This window comes from Xyrauchen texanus, chromosome 32, assembly GCF_025860055.1.
Source record: "Xyrauchen texanus isolate HMW12.3.18 chromosome 32, RBS_HiC_50CHRs, whole genome shotgun sequence".
Lineage (NCBI taxonomy): Eukaryota > Metazoa > Chordata > Actinopteri > Cypriniformes > Catostomidae > Xyrauchen > Xyrauchen texanus.
The window spans coordinates 27,544,514-27,568,181 of NC_068307.1; positions in this window are offsets into that span (position 1 = coordinate 27,544,514).

Below are 23,668 nucleotides of genomic sequence, written 5' to 3' on the forward strand. Positions count from 1 at the left end.
GATGCAGGTTCAAGTGTTGGATTTTGCTGCTTTAGGTAAGACATTGGTTATTCTTCATTATTCATATTGGCTGCCATGCTGATGAAAAAACAAATCATGCATATTCATGTTATTTTTGTTTTTGTGTACATGAAGAACTACTTTCTAAATATCTGTTTGTTTACTATGTTGTTTTACAGTAGCATGACCTGTATGTCTCTTGTATGCAATGCATGGCTTATTTGCATGGAATGCATAGCATAGCAGAAGAGAAAGTGCCTGTGAGAAAAAAGTAATGCTTTACTTTCCATAAATATCTTTTTAATGAATTAAGTAACTTTTTTTAAGCAGTAACACAATATTCTAAAGAGTTACTTTTAAATGTAACGTTACCCAACACTGGTTATAACAGCTGCTTTTAATTGTTTCATGTGGATTTTATTTATAGAATGAGGCAAAAGGCATAAATAGTTTTTTTATTGAATATGCAGCATGAAGCATATGACAGGAACAGACACAGAACTGTTCAATAAACAGACAACAAACCTATACAAAAATTCCAGCGATCGAAAATATAGACAAACCAACCATCTTTTTTTTCACGACATCTATCCTCAGCCTAAACATTATTACGTTTTACAGAGTATAAGGATAATTTTAGGCGCTAACTGAAAGCAGAGCTTGTATAGTTTTACAATCCAGGAGCAAATTGCGTCGTCATCTGCCTTTGGACATCACCATAAGCACAATAGATATATATGTACAACTGTTCTGCACCAAAATCCAGAACAGAAAAGTTTTCCATGATGTTGTGCCTGTTGTGTGCGTCTCGCTGTTGAGAAACTAGTTATCCGACTTCTTCAATGCGCTAATAATATACAGTATCTCACAAAAGTGAGTACACCCCTCACATTTTTGTAAATATTTGATTATATCTTTTCATGTGACAACACTGAAGAAATTACACTTTGCTACAATGTAAAGTAGTGAGTGTACAGGAAGGAGCTAAGTTCCTTGGAGAAAACGGTAAGGATTAAATTTGTATAACTCCTTTATATTTAATTAAAAACTTTTGATATGTTACTGCCAACTTCAAGAAAAAACGCGACAAACGCGCTAGGCGACATGACGTTCGGCTACTTTGGATATTGATAGCGTAGTTGAAGTTGCATTATCACAGCAGAAGGGTTGCTATCATGTCACAATAAGTAAGCAAGAATTTTGCAATTACAGACAGTGAATCTCAGACTTTTATTTGTTCTGTTTGTGTGTCTTATATTTGAGAGGGTTGTCACTCAATGCAGAGAAATATGTAATAAAAAAGATACCAACGCACTATAGGCTATTGAAGGACTGGCTTTGGTAAGCTCGGACATTATCGGTTCTGCTGTCGGTAATGGAGAAATTAATAAAATACATTTATTATTGCTATAAAAAGAAAGTTGTTTTATCTCACCACCCATTTCGATGTATAATAATATGAAACCATTTGTCTGTGATGCAATTTAGCTATTCGCAGTCAGAGAGAGAGAGAGAGAGATCTCTCATGCGGTGCCTCAGCGAGCACAACACGAGCCCTGCTTAATGAGTGACAGAACTAAACATTCAAACGTAGCCTGTTTACACTTTAGATCTGTGATATTAGTCTGATTTTATTTTAGATTTCGCCTTCCAAAGATTATAAAATGAATATTTATACGTAAGACGCATTCTATCTAGCACAACTTCCTTCCATTCACAGCGGTGCACTGACATTTCTCCTCAAAACTCAAACTTAACGTCAGAATCAGCACGATCGGTGATTGTTGTAAAATGCAGTCTAGCTACTGTTGCTAAATTGCGGGACGCGTTTAATAATAAAAAGAGCGCAAGAGATACCGTTTCCAAGGCGGCGCGCACTCCGAAACAGCAACGAGACAAGCTACTTTGGGTTTCATGTGCACATCTAAACGATCAACTATACACAAAAATATGTCAAAACGACCAGCTTGGATATTCACTTAAACACAGTTTATGTCTTAAATGGACTTAGTTATGGAAATAGTGTGCATCAGGAGCCTATTAGATCTGAACTCTGTCTTAAAAGGAAGTGGCCTAATAAACATGCTGATGATTGAGCCATTACTGCGAATCAAACAACAAAAGGCAAAGAGAAAATGACTTACAGCTCTTGAATGAATAACTTCTGCATTAATAAGCATTAATCCATCTATGACAAACTATGCAGTGTTATTTTACAATTGATTACTTTATTAGATTTCTTTTTAGACCACACCTGAACAGTAATGTTAGTAGACCTTCCTGAAATTAAATCACTGTGCCTATATAACGTTTATCTTTGTGTAATTGTTTATCTTTTGTTTATCTTTGTTTAATATATATATATATATATATATATATATATATATATATATATATATATAACAAAAGAACCGTTAAGAATACCGTTAATGTACCGGATCGATAAGCAGTATCGGTAAGATAGTAATACCATTAAAACCTTAACGAGACCCATCCCTAGTTATGCCTGTGCTTCTCTTGGATGCTCTGAATATTGGATTACGTGTCTGGATTTCCCCTTAATTAAAGCTGCATTTGGATCTCAACCCTCGTGTCTCAAAGCAGTTGTTAACACCTGCTTTGTTTATTTAATATATTTGTTATACATTATTTATACAATATGTTTTTACATTATACATTTTTAATTTAAGTGTACAAGTGCAGATTGGTCAAGTGTTCAATAAATGTATTTGTTGAGAAATGTTGTCTATCTTAAGTAATTATTTGTGTTACACTTTATCTTTCAAATAAAAGGTTCAAATAAGAGGTTAAAAATAAGCACATATCGGCCAAAATAAACCGGCAGCATTAATCGGCCACCGGCCGACCCGGATTTCAAAAGATCGGCATCGGCCTGAAAAAACCCATATCGGTCGACCTCTAATAGTGAGTAAAGTGAAAATGTCCAAATTGGGCCCAAAGTGTCAATATGTTTTGTGGCCACCATTATTTTCCAGTACTGCTTTAACCCTCTTGGGCATGGAATTCACTGAGTTTCACAGGTTGCCACTGGAGTCCTCTTCCACTCCTCCATGACGACATCACGGAGCTGGTGGATTTTAGAGACCTTGTGCTACTCCACCTTCCGTTTGAGGATGCCCCATTGATGCTCAATAGGGTTTAGGTCTGGAAACATGCTTGGCCAGTCCATTACCCTCACCCTCAGCTTCTTTAGCAAGGCAGTGGTCATCTTGGAGGTGTGTTTGGGGTCATTATCATGCTGGAATACTGTCCTGCGGCCCAGTTGCCGAAGGGAGGGGATCATGCTCTGCTTCAGTATGTCACAGTACATGTTGGCATTCATGTTTCCTCAATGAACTGTAGCTCCCCAGTGCCGGCAGCACTCATGCAGCCCCAGACCATGACACTCCCACCACCTTGCTTGACTGTAGGCAAGACACACTTGTCTTTGTACTCCTCACCTGGTTTCCGCCTCACACGCTTGACACCATCTCAACCAAATAAGTTTATCTTGGTCTCATCAGACCACAGGACATGGTTCCAGTAATCCATGTCCTTAGTCTGTTTGTCTTCAGCAAACTGTTTGCAGGCTTTCTTGTGCATCATCTTTAGATGAGGCTTCCTTCTGAGACGACAGCCATGCAGACCAATTTGATGCAGTATGCGGCGTATGGTCTGAGCACTGACAGGCTGACCCCCCCACCCCTTCAAGCTCTGCAGCAATGCTGGCAGCACTCGTACATCTATTTCCCAAGGACAACCTCTGGATATGACGCTGAGCACGTGCACTTAACTTCTTTGGTCGACCATGGCGAGGCCTGTTCTGAGTGGAACCTCTCCTGTTAAAACCACTGTATGGTCTTGGCCACCGTGCTGCAGCTCAGTGTCAGGGTCTTGGCAATCTTCTTATAGCCTAGGCCATATTTATGTAGAGCAACAATTCTTTTTTTCAGATCCTCAGAGAGTTCTTTGCCATGAGGTGCCATGTTGAACTTCCAGTGACCAGTTTGAGGGAGTGTAAGAGCAATGACACCAAATTGAACACACCTGTTCCCCATTCACACCTGAGACCTTGCAACACTAAAGAGTCACATGACCCCAGGGAGGGAAAATGGCTAATTGGGCCTGATTTGGACATTTTCACTTAGGGGTGTACTCACTTTTGTTGCCAGCGGTTTAGACATTAATGTCTGTGTGTTGAGTTATTTTGAGGGGAAAGCAAATTTACCCTGTTATACAAGCTGTACACTCACTACTTTACATTGTAGCAAAGTGTCATTTCTTCAGTGTTGTCACATGAAAAGATATAATCAAATATTTACAAAAATGTGAGGGGTGTACTCACTTTTGTGAGATACTGTATTCCAAAACGTCAACTAGAAACCATCTATGTTGCTCCCTCAGGTGACGTAGTACTTCAGCTATTCGATTACCTATGGTGTCATTCATACTAAGACAGAGAGATGAAGACTGTAGCTCGGCTGCTAAATATATATATATATATATATATATATATAAAAAAAAAGATTATAGCTGCCAAGGAAAACATACTCAGTAGATTCAATTTACACCCCTATTAAACCATTACCTTCCCTTACAAAAATTATCCATGGTTTTACTACAGTAACCAAAGCATTACAATGTATTTTTGTAGTAAAAGCACAGTAACTACAAAATTAAACATGGTTGCTATACTAACACAATATTACTGTAGTAATGTCATGGTTAATTCCATAAAATCTTTGCCAAAAACATGTTTACAATATTACTATAGTAAATCCATGGTTCATTTTGAAACGTGTTTCGTACATTATCTGAAAAAAGTGGTGCCACAAAACTTGCTACCACATTGCTTTATTGTTGTTTGCCAGGGTGTTGCTAAGGTGCTCTGAGTGGTTGCTAGGGCATTTATTGGCTGTTCTGGGTGGGTAGTCAGGGCATTCATACTGTATGTGGTTGCCATGGTGGTTTGAGTGGTTGTTAGGGCATTGCAACGGTGTTCTGTGTTTCTAGGACATTGCTGGGTGGTGATAGGGTGTTTCTAAGTGGTTGCTAGGTAGTTGCTATGGTGTTATGCGTGCATGCCAAAAAAGCTATGGCTTGGGTCTCTCCTTCAAATTGTATGGGATTTTTTTTCACCTGTTTTTTCAGCTGCCGGTCGAAAATCTTACCTTTTGACAACTTGGAAAAGTAATAGGACCCTAAACCTCTTATTAACATGCTGCATGATTTGAGATAGAGTCAGGTCCATAAATATTGGGACATCGACACAATTCTAATCTTTTTGGCTCTATACACCACCACAATGGATTTGAAATGAAACAAACAAGATGTGCTTTAACTGCAGACTTTCAGCTTTAATTTGAGGGTATTTACATCCAAATCAGGTGAACGGTGTAGGAATTACAACAGTTTGTATATGTGCCTCCCACTTTTTAAGGGACCAAAAGTAATGGGACAAGTATTTATATACACTTTTTAATACTTGGTTGCAAATCTTTTGCAGTCAATTACAGCCTGAAGTCTGGAAAGCATAGACATCACCAGACGCTGGGTTTCATCCCTGGTGATGCTCTGCCAGGCCTCTACTGCAACTGTCTTCAGATCCTGCTTGTTCTTGGGGCATTTTCCCTTCAGTTCCCCTTCTGTCGCTCTTTCCACGTTGTGTCGGAGAAGCGACACTAGGGGTCTCTCTTGAGCACTGAATATACCTCTGATCTATGAAAAAAGGCCAATGAGAAGTTGGCAGCTAGTATTTGCATACCCCGCCCCCGGACATACGGGTACAAAGGCGAGGCAAATACTAGAGGTCATTCAGAAATTTTCTTCGGAGCCGATGGTTATGTTTGCTGTTCGCGTGAGATCACAGCAGTTCCAGTATTCCTCTGACGCTCTGCATGCTGTTGGATTGATGGCGCAATACAGAGGTAATTTCTCCTTCTTGCACGGCAGTGCAATTGCCCCTGGGCGCTTCGACAGTGCACAAACCCAAACTCTAAGAGAGTTGGTTAAAAGAGTGATTTTCTCTAAAAAAGCAATACACGTTGAACGTCCTTTTCAGGACGCGTCTTTTTAAAGACATGTTTCCGCCTCTGTGTAGTTTCTGGATGCGGTCGATTACTCACCACCTCTGACGGTCATAAAAGCTGCCTGGCGTACCTGGGCTGCGATTACACGCAGGCAGCAGTTTTATGAATGGTCTATGTTTTCAGGGCGAGAACATAGCCATAACAGCATTGCGGTCGTAGGCTTTCTTTTGTCATGAGAGAAAGCCACTTCAGCCGCCCCCGCACCTCGCCTCCTTCCCACGGGATTGAGGCAGGCGCCGCGGGCGCTGGAGGCGATTTTGGGAAAATGACAGGCTGTGTTCGCCAGGTAAATCCCCGTGAACCTCCCGCCTCCCCGGCACGCTTGCTTGCTCCCATCTGAGCTCGGGATGAATGTGGCCCGCTTCGCGGCCGGCCTTCCGGTCCCTTGAGCTCCCGGAATTGGATGACGATAATCACTGCTGCATCGGAGAGCGTTACAGCGGTGTCTGATGTTGATGGCTCTTCTGCGCCGCCACCTTCGGGTCTGCGCGCCCAGTCTGAGCCTGATGCACAGAGGTCAGATTTGCTTCCCCGGGTACCGCGAGCGCGAGGTTGGACCGGAAAATCCCATCCCCCTCCCCCTCATGGATATTTGATTGGTTCCACGGGCATGTGCGCCGCTCAGAGCCATGAATCCCCTCCCGGTTCCTTTCTTCCTGGACGTGCATGACGAGCTGAACAAGCCAAGCTTCCTCGCTCCTCCGTTCTCACTACCCTCGGCGGTAGAGCGGTCCCAGACCCCCCCCTGTATGCCATGGCCCCCTCCTGCAAGTCCATCGGGCCAAGGCACTCCAAAATTTGCACTTGGGTAGTCCTGTTCTTGTCGTGCCGCAGGCACTGCACTTGAACAGGTGATGGCCACCCTCGTGGTCTGGAAACGCAACACATGGACTGGACCTGGTCGCAGTAGAGGAGGTAGACAAAGCACGCTTTCTCAAACGCTCCTGTCTCCCAGCTCCATCCATTCGGCGACACCACATGACGACTCCACCCAGCAGTCCTCAGTGGTGAAGAAATAGACGGAGGCTATTTCACACATCCTGCCCTGCCGCAAACCTGCCGCCAGGGGCCATGCCTTGTCTGCTCGCCGAGGGCGTCCTACTGCTGCTTTCAAGAAAGAAAGAAAAGCGGTGCTCCGCCTCAACAAGCATGGGCCCAGCTCTCAGCCCTGGCGTCGAGCTCCCCGCAGAAGATGGACGCCCCCTCATCTCACGGACCCCCTCGATGACCCGGATGGCTCCCAGGCGCTCCTGAGATGACCGACCTAGAGACCGAGATGTTAGCTCCGGAGCTGGTAAGACCACTCCGTCCCCCGGTGGGGGGCCGGGAGGAGAATCTTTGTTGAATTAATTTCATTTGGCCGCACACCCTAACGGGGGCTGCAGTACTCACATTCTCAATAATAGAGCTATTTCCTTTTTTGTCTCTGGGTCACCTGGCCCGCAAATGCCGTTTTCACGGCACTCTGCCGCCAGGCCTCAACAGTCCCGGCATGCTGGACGCGGCCACAGTCCGCCTTCAGCCCCACGACTGTCCCCCGGCCGGCTGGTTCTGACGAGTCTAGAGGACGACTGCAACTGGACCTCCTCCTCCAGTCACGAACCCGCCCCGGAGCAAGGTAAGTGCTTTGAGTTTGTTCTCAGCACCAAAGCCTCAGGACGCACCCTTGCCTCCCGACGCCACACTACCTGCTTCGCCCTGCTGCGAAGCCCCCGCCGGGTACATCAAAAATACTCGTCCCCTTTGTACCCCCAGCACGGAGTTTGGAGGCGTGGCTTTCACTGCCCAACCCGTCACGCTGGCTGTACCGGACCATTCAACTAGGTTACGCAATTCAGTTTGCCAGGCCCCACCCCCCTTCACGGGCGTCCGTTTCCGCAGTAGACGGCAAACATGCAAAATCCCTGTGCAAAGACGTGATAGGGCCTGTCCCCCCAACCGAAATGGAGAAGGGTCTCTACAGCCCTTGCTTCATTGTACCCAAGAAAGGCGGCAGCTTATGACCAATCTTGGACTTGTGAGTTTTTCAACCGAGCACTGCTCAAACTCCCGTTCAAAATGCTCACGCAGAAGTGTATCTTAACATGCGTCCGGCACCTAGATTGGTTCGCAGCGGTAGACCTGAAGGACGCGTACTTCCACGTCTCAATTCTGCCGCAACACCAACCCTTCCTACGGTTCGCGTTCGACGGCCAGGCGTTTCAGTACAAAGTCCTCCCCTTCGGCATGTCTCTGTCCCCTCGCGTCTTCACGTAAGTCGCAGAGGCAGCCCTTGCCCCTGCTCCGAGAAGCCGGCATCTGCATACTCAACTACCTCGACGACTGCCTCATACTGGCCCACTCCCGAGAGTTACTATGCGCTCACAGAGACCAGGTGCTTTAACACCTCAGCCGCTTGGAGCTTCAGGTCAACCGAGAAAAGAGCAAGCTCACTCTGGTTCAGAGCATCTCCTTTCTCGGCATGGAGTTAGACTCAGTCTCAATGTCTGCACGTCTCACCAACGAGCATGCACAGTCGGTGCTGAAATGCCTCGCAAAATTCAAGCCAGGCACAACGGTCCCTCTAAAACTCTTCCAGAGGCTCCTGGGGCATATAGCATCCTCCGCCGCAGTCACGCTGCTGGGGTTGATGCATATGAGACCGCTTCAGCACTGGCTTCAGACTCGAGTCCCGAGACGAGCATGGTGCCACGGCACGCACCGTGTGATAATCACCCCCGCATGCCGCCAAACACTCAAACCCTAGACAGACTTCTGCTTTCTACGGGCAGGAGTGCCCCTGCAGCAGGTGTCCCGACACGTCCTGGTTACTACCGACACCTCCAAAATCGGGTTGGGGCGCCGTTTGCAATGGGCACGCAGCTGCGGGCCTCTGGAGAGGGGCCCCGCTACGCTGGCATATCAATTGACTAGAGATGTTGACTGTTTTCTTTGCCCTGCGACAGTTCCTCCCATTAATTCGAGACAAACATGTCCTAATCAGGTCAGACAGCACCACTGCGGTAGCGTACATAAATCGCCAAGGCGGCGTACGCTCCCGCCACATGTCACGACTCGCCCGTCGTCTCCTCCTCTGGAGCCAGCTGCAACTCAGGTCACTGCGTGCCACTCACATCCCCGGCAAACTCAGTGTGATAGCAGACACGCTGTCACGACAACGCTTGCCCAGTGGAGAGTGGAGGCTTCACCCCCAGTTGGTCCAGCTGATTTGGGAACGATTCGGCAAGGCCCAGGTAGACCTGCTTGCCTCCCGTGAGACCTCCCACTGCCCGCTCTGGCATGGCCGAACAGAGGCTCCCCTCGGGGCAGACGCGCTGGCACACAGCTGGCCCATGGGGCTGCGCAAGTACGCATTTCCCCCAGTGAGCCTTCTTGCACAGGTGCTGTGCAAGGTCAGGGAGGACGAGGAGCAAGTCACTCTAGTGGCTCCATACTGGCCCACCGGGGCCTGGTTCTTGGACCTCGTACTCCTCACTACAGCCCCTCCCTGGCGAATTCCCCTGAGGAAGGACCTTCTTTCGCACGCTCTGGCATCCGCATCCAGACCTCTGGAAACTCCACGTCTGGTCCCTGGATGGGACGTGGAAGATCTAGCTGGCCTACCACCTACTGTCGTAGACACGATCAACCAAGCCAGAGCCCCTTCCACCAGGCAGCTCTATGCCCTGAAGTGGCGCTTGTTCGCAGATTGGTGTTCTTCCCAGGCTGAAGACCCACAGAGGTGCGCAGTTAGGTCAGTGCTCCTATTCCTGCAGGAGAGGTTGGAGGGGAGGCTGTCCCCGTCCACTTTGAAGGTGTATGTTGCTGCTATCGCGGCCCACCACGACGCAGTAGACGGCAAGTCCCTTGGTAAGCACGACTTAATCATCAGGTTCCTAAGAGGCGCCCAGAGGTTAAATCCCTCCCGGCCAAGCCTGTTCCCCTCCTGGGACCTCTCGGTAGTCCTCACGGGCCTCCAGAGACCTCCCTTTAAGCCGCTAGAATCAGTTGGACTCAGGGCCCTCTCTCTTAAGAATGCCCTGCTGATCGCACTCGCCTCCATGAAGAGGATCGGGGACCTGTAAGCGTTCTCTGTCAGCGACACTTGCCTGGAGTTCGGTCCGGCAGACACTCATGTGATCCTAAGACCGCGACCGGGCTACGTGCCCAAGGTTCCTACCACGCCCTTTAGAGACCAGGTAGTGAACCTGCAAGCGCTGCCCCGGGAGGAGGCAGACCCAGCCCCTTCGTTGCTGTGTCCGGTACGTGCTTTGGTGTATCTATCTGGACCGCACGCAGTTTTAGACACTCCGAGCAGCTCTTTGTATGCTTTGGGGGACAGCGGAAAGGAAATGCTGTCTCCAAACAGAGGGTAGGGGTGGTCTCCGCAGGGTCTTTTTCCCCCTGAAAGAATAGGAAATTGGGTAAGACCCCCTTCCCTCAGTGCGTGTAAGGGCCCTGTCTATTGCTCTATGCGAGAAACATAGAGAGAAAAGAGGCCCAGCCAGGCTTGGCCCATTCCCAGGTTGGCAAGCGTCGCCTTGTTCCCCTGTCAGGGTAACCAAAAGGATTCCGACGACTTTTGTGGGGCATTGGGGAAGGGTACGTGTAGTCTGATACAGCTGGTCATCTGGCACGTAAAAAACACCTGCCCACTCCTGTATAAGACCACGTACACGGCTCAGCGCATGGCGTAATTTCAATTGGACCCCTAGTGTCGCTTCTCCGACACAACGTGGAGAGAGCGACAGAAGGGGAACGTCTAGGTTACGAATGTAACCTCCGTTCCCCGATGGAGGGAACGAGATGTTGTGTCCTTCCCGGCCACATCGCTGAGCTGAGCCGCTGTAGTGGCCGGACCATTTCCGGCTCCTCAGAAAAATCCTGAATGAACTCTAGTATTTGCCTCGCCTTTGTACCCGTATGTCCGGGGGCGGGGTATGCAAATACTAGCTGCCAACTTCTCATTGGCCTTTTTTCATAGATCAGAGGTATATTTGGTGCTCAAGAGAGACCCCTAGTGTCACTTCTCCGACACAACGTCTCGTTCCCTCCATCGGGGAACGGAGGTTACATTCGTAACCTAGACGTTTTGTCTTCAGCAAGTGAAATGCATGCTCAATCGGATTCAGGTCAGTTGATTGACTTGGCCATTGCATAACATTCCACTTCTTTCCCTTAAAAAACTCTTTGGTTGCTTTCGCAGTATGCTTCGGGTCATTGTCCATCTGTACTGTGAAGCGTAGTCCAATGAGTTCTGAAGCATTTGGCTGAATATGAGCAGATAATATTGCCCAAAACACTTCAGAATTCATCCTGCTGCTTTTGTCAGCAGTCACATCATCAATAAATACAAGAGAACCAGTTCCATTGGCAGCCATACATGCCCACGCCATGATACTACCACCACCATGCTTCACTGATGAGGTGGTATGCTTTGGATCATGATCAGTTCCTTTCCTTCTCCATACTCTTCTCTTCCCATCACTCTGGTACAAGTTGATCTTTGTCTCATCTGTCCATAGGATCTTGTTCCAGAACTGTGAAGGCTTTTTTAGATGTTGTTTGGCAAACTCTAATCTGGCCTTCCTGTTTTTGAGGCTCACCAATGGTTTACATCTTGTGGTGAACCCTCTGTATTCACACTGGTGAAGTCTTCTCTTGATTGTTGACTTTGACACACATACACCTATCTCCTGGAGAGTGTTCTTGATCTGGCCAACTGTTGTGAAGGGTGATTTCTTCACTAGGGAAAGAATTCTTCGGTCATCCACCACAGTTGTTTTCCGTGGTCTTCCGGGTCTTTTGGTGTTGCTGAGCTCACCGGTGTGTTCTTTCTTTTTAAGAATGTTCCAAACAGTTGATTTGGCCACACCTAATGTTTTTGCTATCTCTCTGATGGGTTTGTTTTGATTTTTCAGCCTAATGATGGCTTGCTTCACTGATAGTGACAGCTCTTTGGATCTCATATTGAGAGTTGACAGCAACAGATTCCAAATGCAAATAGCACACTTGAAATGAACTCTGGACCTTTTATCTGCTCCTTGTAAATGGGATAATGAGGGAATAACACACACCTTGCCATGGAACAGCTGAGCAGCCAATTGTCCCATTACTTTTGGTCCCTTAAAAAGTGGGAGGGATATACAAACTGTTGTAATTCCTACACCGTTCACCTGATTTGGATGTAAATACCCTCAAATTAAAGCTGAAAGTCTGCAGTTAAAGCACATCTTGTTAGTTTCATTTCAAATCCATTGTGGTGGTGTATAGAGCCAAAAAGATTAGAATTGTGTCGATGTCCCAATATTTATGGACCTGACTGTATCATTACACATTTTCAATGTTTAGGGTTAGGTGCTTGTTCAAATCCCTCACCATAATTACTCATCACCACTGCTCAAAATTAATAGTAATACTTGCCTTACCAAACACTCCTAATTAAAGGGAGCTTTGTATTAGAAATTGTTCATCTGGCAAATCTGAGGCGATTATTCTGTTAAACAGCCACTTTGTTCAAACCATCTTGGGCTAAGATTAATTCTTACACAACACTGATTTGTAATTTTCTCACACCAACGTTTTGACTACTGTGGTCAGATTAAGAGTATGTTGCAATCACCCAATTGTGTCTTGCAAAGTGGCATTCTTAAGTTATCTTAAGTGAGATACGATACCCCAATAGTAGCAATTCAAGCTTGATGTTCCACCTTCAAGTTTTTGTAAATCTGTGGCAGTAGAGGTTAGTCAGCACAACTCAAGCTGTACAGGCAATGCGACTCTACAAACTAATAATGGCATACAGCACAGCCTTCCACAGATCTCATGCTCAAAGACAGCTGAACTAAGTGCAAGTTTCAAATCACATTAAAATTTGACAGCATGCATCAGAGCAACTACAGATGCTGAAAACTAAGTGATGGGCAGTATTACCTCACGCATCTTTGTTTCATTGGTTGACACTGCGTGTCTGATTGACAGGAACAACAGGTGAGGCTTTTAGTCTGAGCAGACAGTCAGAACTAATGTGTGCGCTTGAGCATTTAGGCCTATATTATTTTATTAGTTTTTTTCGTTATTTTTAAATCTTTTTATTATTCATATCTTTTTTTTTATTTTGATATATTTGTATAAATAGATTCTGATATGCGAGCCGGTGTTCCGTCAATGTAGCATACTTTGTCAGAATAGCATACCGGAAGTTGAGTTTTATAGCGGGGTCTGTCAATTTAGCCTACTTTGTCAAAACAGCATACCAGTGTTTGTGAAGGGTATGCTGTTTTGATAGCCCCTGGTTTAATATAAATACAGTTTATAAAGGGGTATGCTGTTTTGATAGCCCCTGGTTTAATAAAAATACAGTTTATAAAGGGGTATGCTGTTACTATAGCCCCTGTTTCAATAAAAATACAGTTTATAAAGGGGTATGCTGTTTTGTTTCTTTTTACACTTGAAATGCTCTGAGGCAAGGGTTGCAGGGGTACACTCCTTGTGCGTCCATCTTGAGCATATGTCACACTGCACCTTTAAAGACACAATTTAAAAAAATTCACTTTAGAAGTGCAATATATAATCAATGAAGCATTGAAGAATTGTTACAAACTTTTTCAGCTGTACCAGCAGTAAGAAGAAATACATTTCTTCTTACTGCTACAAGAGCCTTAAATAGCCATAGTTAAGACTATTGTAATGTAAATTTTTTCAAGGATGCCTGTATTTCCTGCTTTAGTGAAAGCAGTTAGGAATGTCAGATTGCTGATTACTGACTACTCAAGAAGAGTGGACTGTCCCAAATGACACCATGACATCTTACAAGGCCATACCAGTCCTGAGAACATTTTATCTAATGTTCATATGGGCTGGATTGGGGGGCGGATATGAGTGGGGGAGAAGAGTCATACAAAATGCTTTGCGTTCTGCTCTGCTTGTTAACAAGCTGCAATAAATTAATAAAAAGACCAAAGGATTTTGTTGCCATCCCTTATGAAGAAAATGTCACAACACTATACTAAAATGCTTGCAGGTAAGCAAAAAGAGGACACAGCATCGTTGAACCAAACCAGGAGATGCTGCTGCTCCATTTGCCTTCGCCTCCCACTTGTCTGTCCCTAGAAGTCAGGTGAAGAGGCAGCTGGAGAGACTGAACCGGTGTTGTGCCGAATTTCGACCCCCACCAAATTATTACCCCCTAGTATTAGTAGGTTTAGGATTAGATGTGGGGGAGGGGTTAGGATTAGGGGTGGGGTTAGGATTAGGCAATCACCATTCCTTTTCACTCTGTACACCTCAGACTTCCAGTTTAAGTCAGAGATTTCTGTCATCTGCAGAAATACTCAGACGACTCTGCAATTGTCGGTGTATCAGAATTGATACATCAGATAAAGACAAAAAGCTGAGTGGATGGATTGTAAAAGTTGCCAGTTTGTCAGTATATAACCTATTGTCTTATTACCATCTCTGTGAAATCCTCCTCAGCATCAAACTGCAACATGTTGCAGGAAACACAGAGATCTTCCACACCATCTTAAATGAAAAACAAAAATAGTGCAACACAAGCAATGTTAATTTAAAGACATTTGCTGCAAGACTTTAGCCAATTTATCCTGAATATAGTCTCTTGTCAAAGGACAAGTCAGACATGGATTATTAATGGATACCTTTGCATTCCAGAAGAGTGGCTGCAATTTTGACGCTTGCGGCTGAGACCTCATCTGTGTCTGTTTGAGCAACGCAGATACTTCTGCCTTGGAGAATGAGCTCTGCAAACTACAAAGAGTCAGTGTAGGTGTAAAGTAACATACATTCACCTTAATTACATATATCAATAATATCCATACCATACCATCAAAATTAAGACTCCACAACTAGAGCCGTCCTGCTGCAGATTGTGTTTTGCAGTTTGGATCGTCCACTGGCCTTCACTGACATTTCTTGTCTTCCAAAAATTTCTGTTATTGTACAAGTCATTAGTTCAGAAACATATTCAAATACAAAAGTCTACAAACACAGTAAGAAAGGCTTGTTTTACATCACCTCCAATTCCGAAGCATTTTTCTCTAGTACATATTTTCATTACCAAGGGGGTCTATCACAAGGAGGGATTTTTCATCCATTTTGACAATCTGTTAAAATGTATTAGTTAATCCTAAAACAATCCCTAAAGATTTTATAGAAACCAAAAACTACCAATAAAGTTTGTGGTAAATACAGAATCAAGAAAAGTACCACTAAAATCCAGTGACCTCCAACGTTTACAGGACAAATCCAAGTTGAGGCTGTGGGTAACTTCATCTAAAAATAGAAGAGAGAACTTAAAATCCAAAGTTCCAACATGCATGTGTATAAGGTTACATAGTCTGTAATAAAACCATATAACCTTTTGAACAACTCTGAAAAGGCCACAATGAAAGACAGAGGACCCAAGTACAGCATTCAAACAATGCACAGGTATCTGTAACAGTATTGGTCTGTTAAAATCCAGTATTTCTAACAACAGAATGAAAACACAGAAATTTTCATTCATTACCTTGGCTAATTTCATAATGCAGTGCAGGTATGCATCAATGATCTGTGTAAACAAAAAAATTTGTTAGTAATTTAATTTGATACAGCACTGAAACATTAAACTTGTATATCACATGGATGTACTGTCACCTCATCTGAAAGCCAGCCATGTCCCGATAGTGTTCTAAAAGAGGTATCATAAATTTTGTATGGTCCCACGACCGCTTCCACTTGTCCTGTATCTTTAGAAGACCAAAGTTTTTCGACTGCAACACAGAACATTTCAAATTATTCTTGTTAATAATTAGATGAAAAACTGTACCGTTAACATTTTCAACAAAGAACACATGCAACCATGACCAGGAACGGGTCATGGGAGAAACATGCAACTTGATGACCAACCGGTCTAAACCAACGACCAACAGGTCGGAACTAACTTATGAGTTTCTATTGCACCTTGCTCTTGAGCACTACTCCAGACAGGTACCAGAGAACTGGCTTGGGCTGGGACCTGAGAGCTGGTTGGGGCTGGGACCTGAGAGCTGGTTGGGGCTGGGACCTTAGACCTGGCTTGGGCTGGGACCTGAGAGCTGGTTGGGGCTGTGACCTGAGAGCTGGTTGGGACTGGGACCTGAGAGCTGGTTGGGGCTGGGACCTGAGAGCTAGCTTGAGCTGGGACCTGAGAGCTGGTTGGGGCTGGGACCTGAGAGCTGGCACTACTTTTTTTATAAGGTTTCAGGTGACTGATGTTATATTTTGTTTTAAGACAGACACCCTGTGGTGTTTGTAAAGTTGCTGTCTTTCCTGAAATCTCCTTAATTGTGTAGGTTCCAGTGTAGTCTGCTTCCATTCTCCCTCCTTTCCTGCTTCTCTTTCTCATGTTCAGTAAGAGTACTTCATCTCCCTCTTTAAACTCCACATTTCTGTACTTTTTCTGAACTCTTTTTGCAAATGCCTCTGTCATTTTTTTTTTGTGACCGTGCAATATTCTCCTGGACCTTTTCTCTTGTGCTCTCTTGCATTCTCTGACTGTCCCCGAGAAAATCACTGCAGTCTTCAGGGAGTATTATTGTTGAAAGCTACAACAAAATAGATAATGAATTGTACAGTTCATAGTATAGACTTTTACACTAAATTAATCTACAATAAAATATTAAACATGTTTCCAATAAAGCTGAGCTTCATGGGCAATATATCTGCATTTATATATTACTACTGCATCTAATGGATATATGTGGAATCTGGGAGTTACAGGAAAAGATATTGTGGTTGGGGTAGCCCGAATCTGTATCTGTATGCATGAGACTGTCTGAATACTGGCTGAATTCACACTTTTGTAGTAAAATGAGAAACATTATGCAGAAGTATAATTTGCTGTTATTTGTGTTTGTCAGAGCCTGCAGTTACTGTGTGCAGTTGCTGTGTGATGCGCGTTCGCTGCGGGCGTATCGTGACGAGCTGGATGCGCTGCGAGAAAAGACCGTTAAAATCGATTCTCTATTTTCGTTTTCAAAACTTGTGTTGGTTGGTCCGATCGATTGTGCAATCGATTTTCGAACATAAAGTGACAGCCCTACTGGTTTACGCTAAGCCTATCTTTTAAAATGTTTGGTCACTTGATGCTTGGCACTAACAGAAAGCCATTTTTAAGAAAAAGACCTACCGGCAGTTCAACAGGCACTTTTGATGGAAATCTAGCTTCTCGCCCATACATTAAAAGAAGTGGTGAGAATTTTGTTGTGGTGTGTCTTTTGGATCTCAGCGAAAAAATACTTGCATCTAGGTACTGGTCCCAGTCATCCTGCTGATCATTAACAAGTTTTTTAAGTGCCCTAGAAAAATAATTTTTACAATTTTTCTAAATGAATGTATTTCAAGACAGAAACTACCAACTTTCAATACGCTCTGGTAATAATGATCAGAAGAGCTACCAAATAAACAAAACCCAGAAAATAAACACAAGAATAATGAATGCTTACCGTTTGATGTTATCATTGGTTTTCTCATCAAGCCCATTTGTTTGGGGATGGTAAGCAGCCGTAACACTCCTCTCAATAGAGAGCAGCTCACAAAGTGTGCTGTTTATCTAAAAATTAAAAAAAAAAATTAAAAAAATCAGAACATTATTTTCATTTGGTTTATAGTACTTCTGTCAAATATTTCAATCAATAAATCTTTATTTGTTGAGCACCAAATCACAAATGACATCATCAGAACAAAATGCATAAAGTGAGGCTTACTTGATTGACAAACTCCCGTCCTTGCTCTGACAGTATGCGCTTAGGGCAGCCATGTCTATAAATGACTGTACAAAGGTTTTTGGCTACTTCCAATGCAGACTTTGTCTTTTGAGGAAAGGCCTCCACCCACTTGGAAAAATAGTCAGTGACTGTCAATATATACTGATACCCAGTAGATGTTCAGCAGATACCTATTAGTGATTTGAATGCATAATAGATTAAATGACATAATGCTTAGCATTGTTAAAATCTAGTCGATTACAAAAGATGGTGACCTTGATGCATTCCAGAGTTTTAACTGCATTCAGGGGTGTTCGCACCCGCTGACATTGGTCGCATTCAGATATCTTGAAAAAAAAAAAAAGCTCAATTACAAACAGTAAGTTTCACATAGCTATTAATATGTAGATATAGATGTATAAAAATACAAATTTTGGCATATGGATGAACAGATAAACTACATACCCATTTGTCAATGTCCACTGTCATGCCATACCAGTACAACCGTGAACACATGGCAGTTCGTGTTTTTAAGGTTCCCTTACGACTTCAGTCCACTTGACATTGCGTTACTAACGCATATGGGGAGTGCCTTCATACACGACCTATTTGAAACCTCTCTACAATAACGGCAATATTCTAATATTGGCTATGGTGTTTGAGCCAGCCTGTTTTGGCGCGAAACTGACCGCTATAAAACAGGTGCACAGACACCATTTCCTCAGAATTTCTTCCTTCAAGACAGCGATTACCTCTTGTCTCGAAGCCCTCTACCTTCGCCGTCGATTCACAATAGTCAGCGGACGGAATCTTCACGGCAGCGAGAAGACTCTCCGCTCCCCTGCAGTGCTCCGGCGAACATCACTCCGCCTCGCCGCTTGACGCTTCGCTGGTGAACGGACCTCAGCATCCTGATTCTCTGCAGCGCGTCGGCAGGTGTAGAGTATCCTTTTAAAGCAAAATTGTACTTGTGTGTATAAATGTAAGTTATATATGTTATATAAATATAAATCTATATTTATATTTATATATCTAGAAGAGCCACTTACGTGTTCACGTCTTTTTCAAGATGTTGTTCCGTAAGTGTTCCTTGTGCGAGAGACACATCCCGCCCTCAGACAAGCATGAGAGATGCGTTTTTTCTGTCTGGGCCGCGCGAACGCAGAGTCAGCTCTCATGGAGACAGACTGTCCTCACTGTGAGGACATGAGTCTCAAGTCACTTCGCTCACGAATCGCCCTCGTTCTGAGGGACGATTCAGCCTCTCGCGCCCTCCCACCAGCCTCTTCTGTGATTCCCGAGGGTTCACACGAGGAGGCACGGCGGGGCTGCGAGGCCGAGCAGGATGAACTTGAGGTGGATTTCGTGCCGGCACACGCCCCACGAGCCCCTCAATCTCCACGAAGCGCATATATCCCCATACGCTATGTGCGAGACGAGCTCCGGCCCTCTGATGAGCGTGCAGCCTCGTCTCGTTTGGTGGATCTGACGCTGGGGATGATGACGATGTCATGTCTCTCGCCACATCAGGCAAATGGTCAGTGGATAATTCTGCCGCCCCTCCCCCAGCGAGGGCGAGGAACGTGCACGCGCCACTGACAGGGAGATGCTCCGCGTCCTTACAAGGGCAGTCGAAGAGCTTCACCCTGACTGGTCTCCCCCAGAGGAACCGTCTCGCCTTGATGAATGGTTCCAACAGTGCGGGCGCCGTTAAACGGCAGCATCCCGCACATTTCTTCCCCGAAGTTCATAATGAAAACTATTCAAGTCCTGGCGCGTGACCGTATATGGCGCGCTCGCGCAGTGACGCCATCCTCTTTAATGTGGATAATTTCTTTGGGAAAGAAAACGGTTATATGCCCAATTACCCCCTGTGGAGGAGGCGGTAGCGGCACACCTCTGCCCAGCGAGTAACATGTACATCCTTCCAAACCGTGTCGACAAACGTCCGCACTGGCGGGAAAAGCTTACTCAGCAGAGTGACATATGTCCCAGGCTGCCTGAATTACTGTGCACGTCTACTGTTACGCTAAGGGGCGATACCGGGCGAATGGAGACTTCATCCTCAAACTATACTGAGGATTTGGGAAATATTCAGCAAAGCAGAAATCAATCTATTTGCCTTAGTGGAGAATGCCCACTATCCCCTCTGTTCTTCGAAGTCCCAAGCCCCGCTGGGAAGGGATGCAATGGCACACAAATGGCCGGTGAAAAACACATATGCGTTTCCTCCAGTATACCTGATCCACTCTGCCATATGCAAAGTCTGAGAGGACAAGGAAATGTTCTATTAGTTGCACCGAAATGGCCAACCAGCCATGGTTTCTGGAAATGATGGAGATGCTGTACAGCTCACCATAGGAAATACCACTGAGGAGGGATCTCCTCTCTCAGGCACACAATTTGGCCTCCCCAGCCCCAGCTGTGGAACCTGCATGTGTGGCTCCTGAATGGAGCATACTAAATGCACCAGAACTGACGTGTTCAGTCATAAACACCATTTTACAAGCCAGAGCACCGTCCACTAGATGCCTCTATGCACTAAAATGGAAGGTGTTCGCTGATTTGTGTCTCTCACACAGCAAGGACCTGGTAAACTGCCCCATACATGAAATTGTAATATTTCTTCAAGAGCGATTAGACGCAGGACTCACCCCGTCAAAGCTCAAAGTGTATATGGCAACTAGATCTGCGTATCACGCACATGAAACCAGCGCCTCTATAGGCAAGTATGATTTAATCATAAAGTTCCTTAAAGGAGCAAGATGATTAAACCCATCTCGGCAGGCTACAGTCCCGACTTGGGATTTAACTTTAGTCCTAAATGCTTGGACTCTGTTGATTTGCGTATGCTCTCTATTAAGACCACACTACTGCTGGCTCTGGACTCAGAAAAACGGGTCGTTGACCTACATGCATTATCAGTCGACAATTCATGTCTGGAGTTTGGCCTGGTCTTTTAAGAGCCACTGTCAAACCCAGGAAAGGCTATTTACCCAAGGTCCTGACCACACCCTTCAAAGCGCAGGTGGTTCATCTTCAGGCCTTCTCCCCTCCTCCATTTAATTCAGATGAGGAAAATCATTGCATTTGTTATGCCCTGTGCGGGCATACTTGCCAGTGCAGACTGTCTGATCAGATCTTTGTATGCTATGGAGGATGTGCAAAAGGGATGTCCTTCTCCAAGCAAAGATTTTCTTACCCTGGCTTATGAATCGTGGGTTCAGACTTGTCCAATTGGTGTTAAGCACACTCAAATAGAGGCATGGCCTCCTCATGGGCATGGGCGAATGGTGTGTCCTTACAAGACATATGTTTTGCAGCAGGATGGTCCTCGCAAAACACGTTCGCAAGGTTTTACAACCTAGAAGTAACATCTCTTCCTTCACAAGTCCTTGCTATTCATTGGCCATATACATATATATATATATATATATATATATATATACTTATGCCCCCTTTTAAGTACGGGCTCCACATCATTTACAAAACCGCCTGCATTCAGGCTGTTATAATGCCATAAATTGCAAGCACTTCATTATAAATAAACTCCCTTCCCGGCCGGGTTTATAAGGAGTAATTCATACTATATGGCTATAGCTCATATATTCATTATGAGTGCTCTCCTCCTGGCCATCATGAGGATCACTCACTGCGGCATGCACATGTCGGTCGCCATCCCATAAGACTGCGCCACCATGTTTCCTCTCTAGGAAGTTATGTCGTGTAGTGCGGCGTGATGGGATTCTGTTCCCCATATGCGTTAGTAACACAATGTCAAGTGGACTGAAGTCGTAAGGGAACATCTCGGTTACGTACGTAACCTCGGTTCCCTGAGACGAAGGGAACGAGACATTGCGAACGCTAGTCGCACCACAAGACTCAGAGTTCTTGAGGCACGAGCAACGCGTTCCTTGTTCTCAGTCAGAAATTCTGAGTAAATGGTGTCTGTGCACCTGTTTTGCGCCGAAACGAGCGGTCAGTTTCGCGCCAAAACAGGCTGGCTCAAACACCATAGCCAATATTAGAATATTGCTGTTATTGTAGAGAGGTTTCAAATAGGTTGTGTATGAAGGCACTCCCCATATGCGTTAGTAACGCAATGTCTCATTCCCTTCGTCTCAGGGAACCGAGGTTACGTACGTAACCGAGACGTTCCTGTATGTCCTCCAATAGGTGAGGCATGAAATTCTTTAAATAAATTCATAGCCTCCTCCTTTGTCTTTGTGACTCTTCTGTGACTGCCAAAGAGTAGTTCTCCATCTTTAAGGAATATTGACATAACCAATAATAAATACAAAATATGAACACGTCATATTCCTGTCAGTATTATAGACGTATTTTGATGGTAAATACTGACCGTCAATCCTGAATTTCGAGGAGTATTTCCTTAGGCTTTGCTTCTGCCCTTTATTTAGCTCTGCAGGGTATGAACCCTTTAAAAGGTAATTGAAAATTTCCTCCCACTTATTTTCCATGGTTAAACTACAGTTAGCAGAAAAATAAGCATTAATCATTTAAAAGCAAAACATTAGTCGATGTGTTTAATCTTGGTCAGATGGTGTCAAACGCTAGAACGTTTGGTTACGTATGTAACCTCCGTTCCCCGAGGGAGGGAACGACACGTTGTGTCGGAGAAGCGACACTAGGGGTCTCTCTTGAGCGCCGATATCCACCTCTGATCTATGAAAAAAGGCCAATGAGAGTTGGCAGCCGGTATTTGCATGTCCCGCCCCCGGACATACGGGTATTTAAGCGGCGCAAATACGGGAGTTCATTCAGGATTTTTCTGAGGAGCCGGAAATGGTCCGGCCACAACAGTGGCTCGGTTCAGCGACATGGCGGAGGAAAGACACAACATGTCGTTCCCTCCCTCGGGGAACGGAGGTTATATACGTAACCAAACGTTCTCCTTCTGTCGCTCTCTCCACGTTGTGTCGGAGAAGCGACACTAGGGGACCCATTCCAATCTTGCCATGCGCTGAACCGTGTACATGAATCGCCGATACAGAGGCGGGCAGGGATTTCATCCAGTGCCACGCATCGTCTGTACCTGGCTGCACGTACCCTTCCCCAATGCCCCATAAGAACATCGGAATCCTTCTAGTTACCCTGGAAGGGGAACAAGGCGATGTTTGCCAACATGAGAACGGGCCAGCCTGGCTGGGCCTCTTTTCTCTCTATGTTTCTCGCATAGAGCAATCACGGCCGGGGCCCTTACACGCATATAGGGAAGGGGGTCTTACCCAGACCCTGCGGAGACCACACCTGCCCTTTTTCTTGGGGAGGAAAAGTGGTAGACACGTCACACGGCTGTCTTAGGGCTCGTGCAGAAAGTATGGTGCGGTGGTAGATCCAGCCTCGAAAGGGGGGAGTTGCTACAGCACGGCGACCGGGGCAGTTGTAACTGCCTAAGGGAGACACGGGGGCCCGCTCGTAAGGGGACAGAACCGTGGAATTACACACAGGGGGAGTCTGAGCAGGAGGCCTTACCTGCGGAGCACCTATACCAGTACAGGGTAGCCATCAGGGTACCCGCAGTGGTTTGGGTCGGCGAGTTCCTCCTCTGAACCGCGGACCCGGAGGGCTGGGGAGGAATCGACCAGGGTCCCGACTCGGGAGTGGGGCACCCTGGGAAGAAGGCGCACTACTTTACCTTGACATCAGGAAAAGGGCGCTGGGCGCAAGCGATCCACCCGGCCGGTCGGTCTAAGTGTTACCGAGTTCTACGGGCTCGGACCTGACAAAACACGAGACGCAACCGACTTGACGCGGAGGTTGTAAAACCTTGCGAAGGTGTTGGGTGTTGCCCAACCCGCGGCTCTACAGATGTCTGCTAGGGAGGTGCCCTTGACC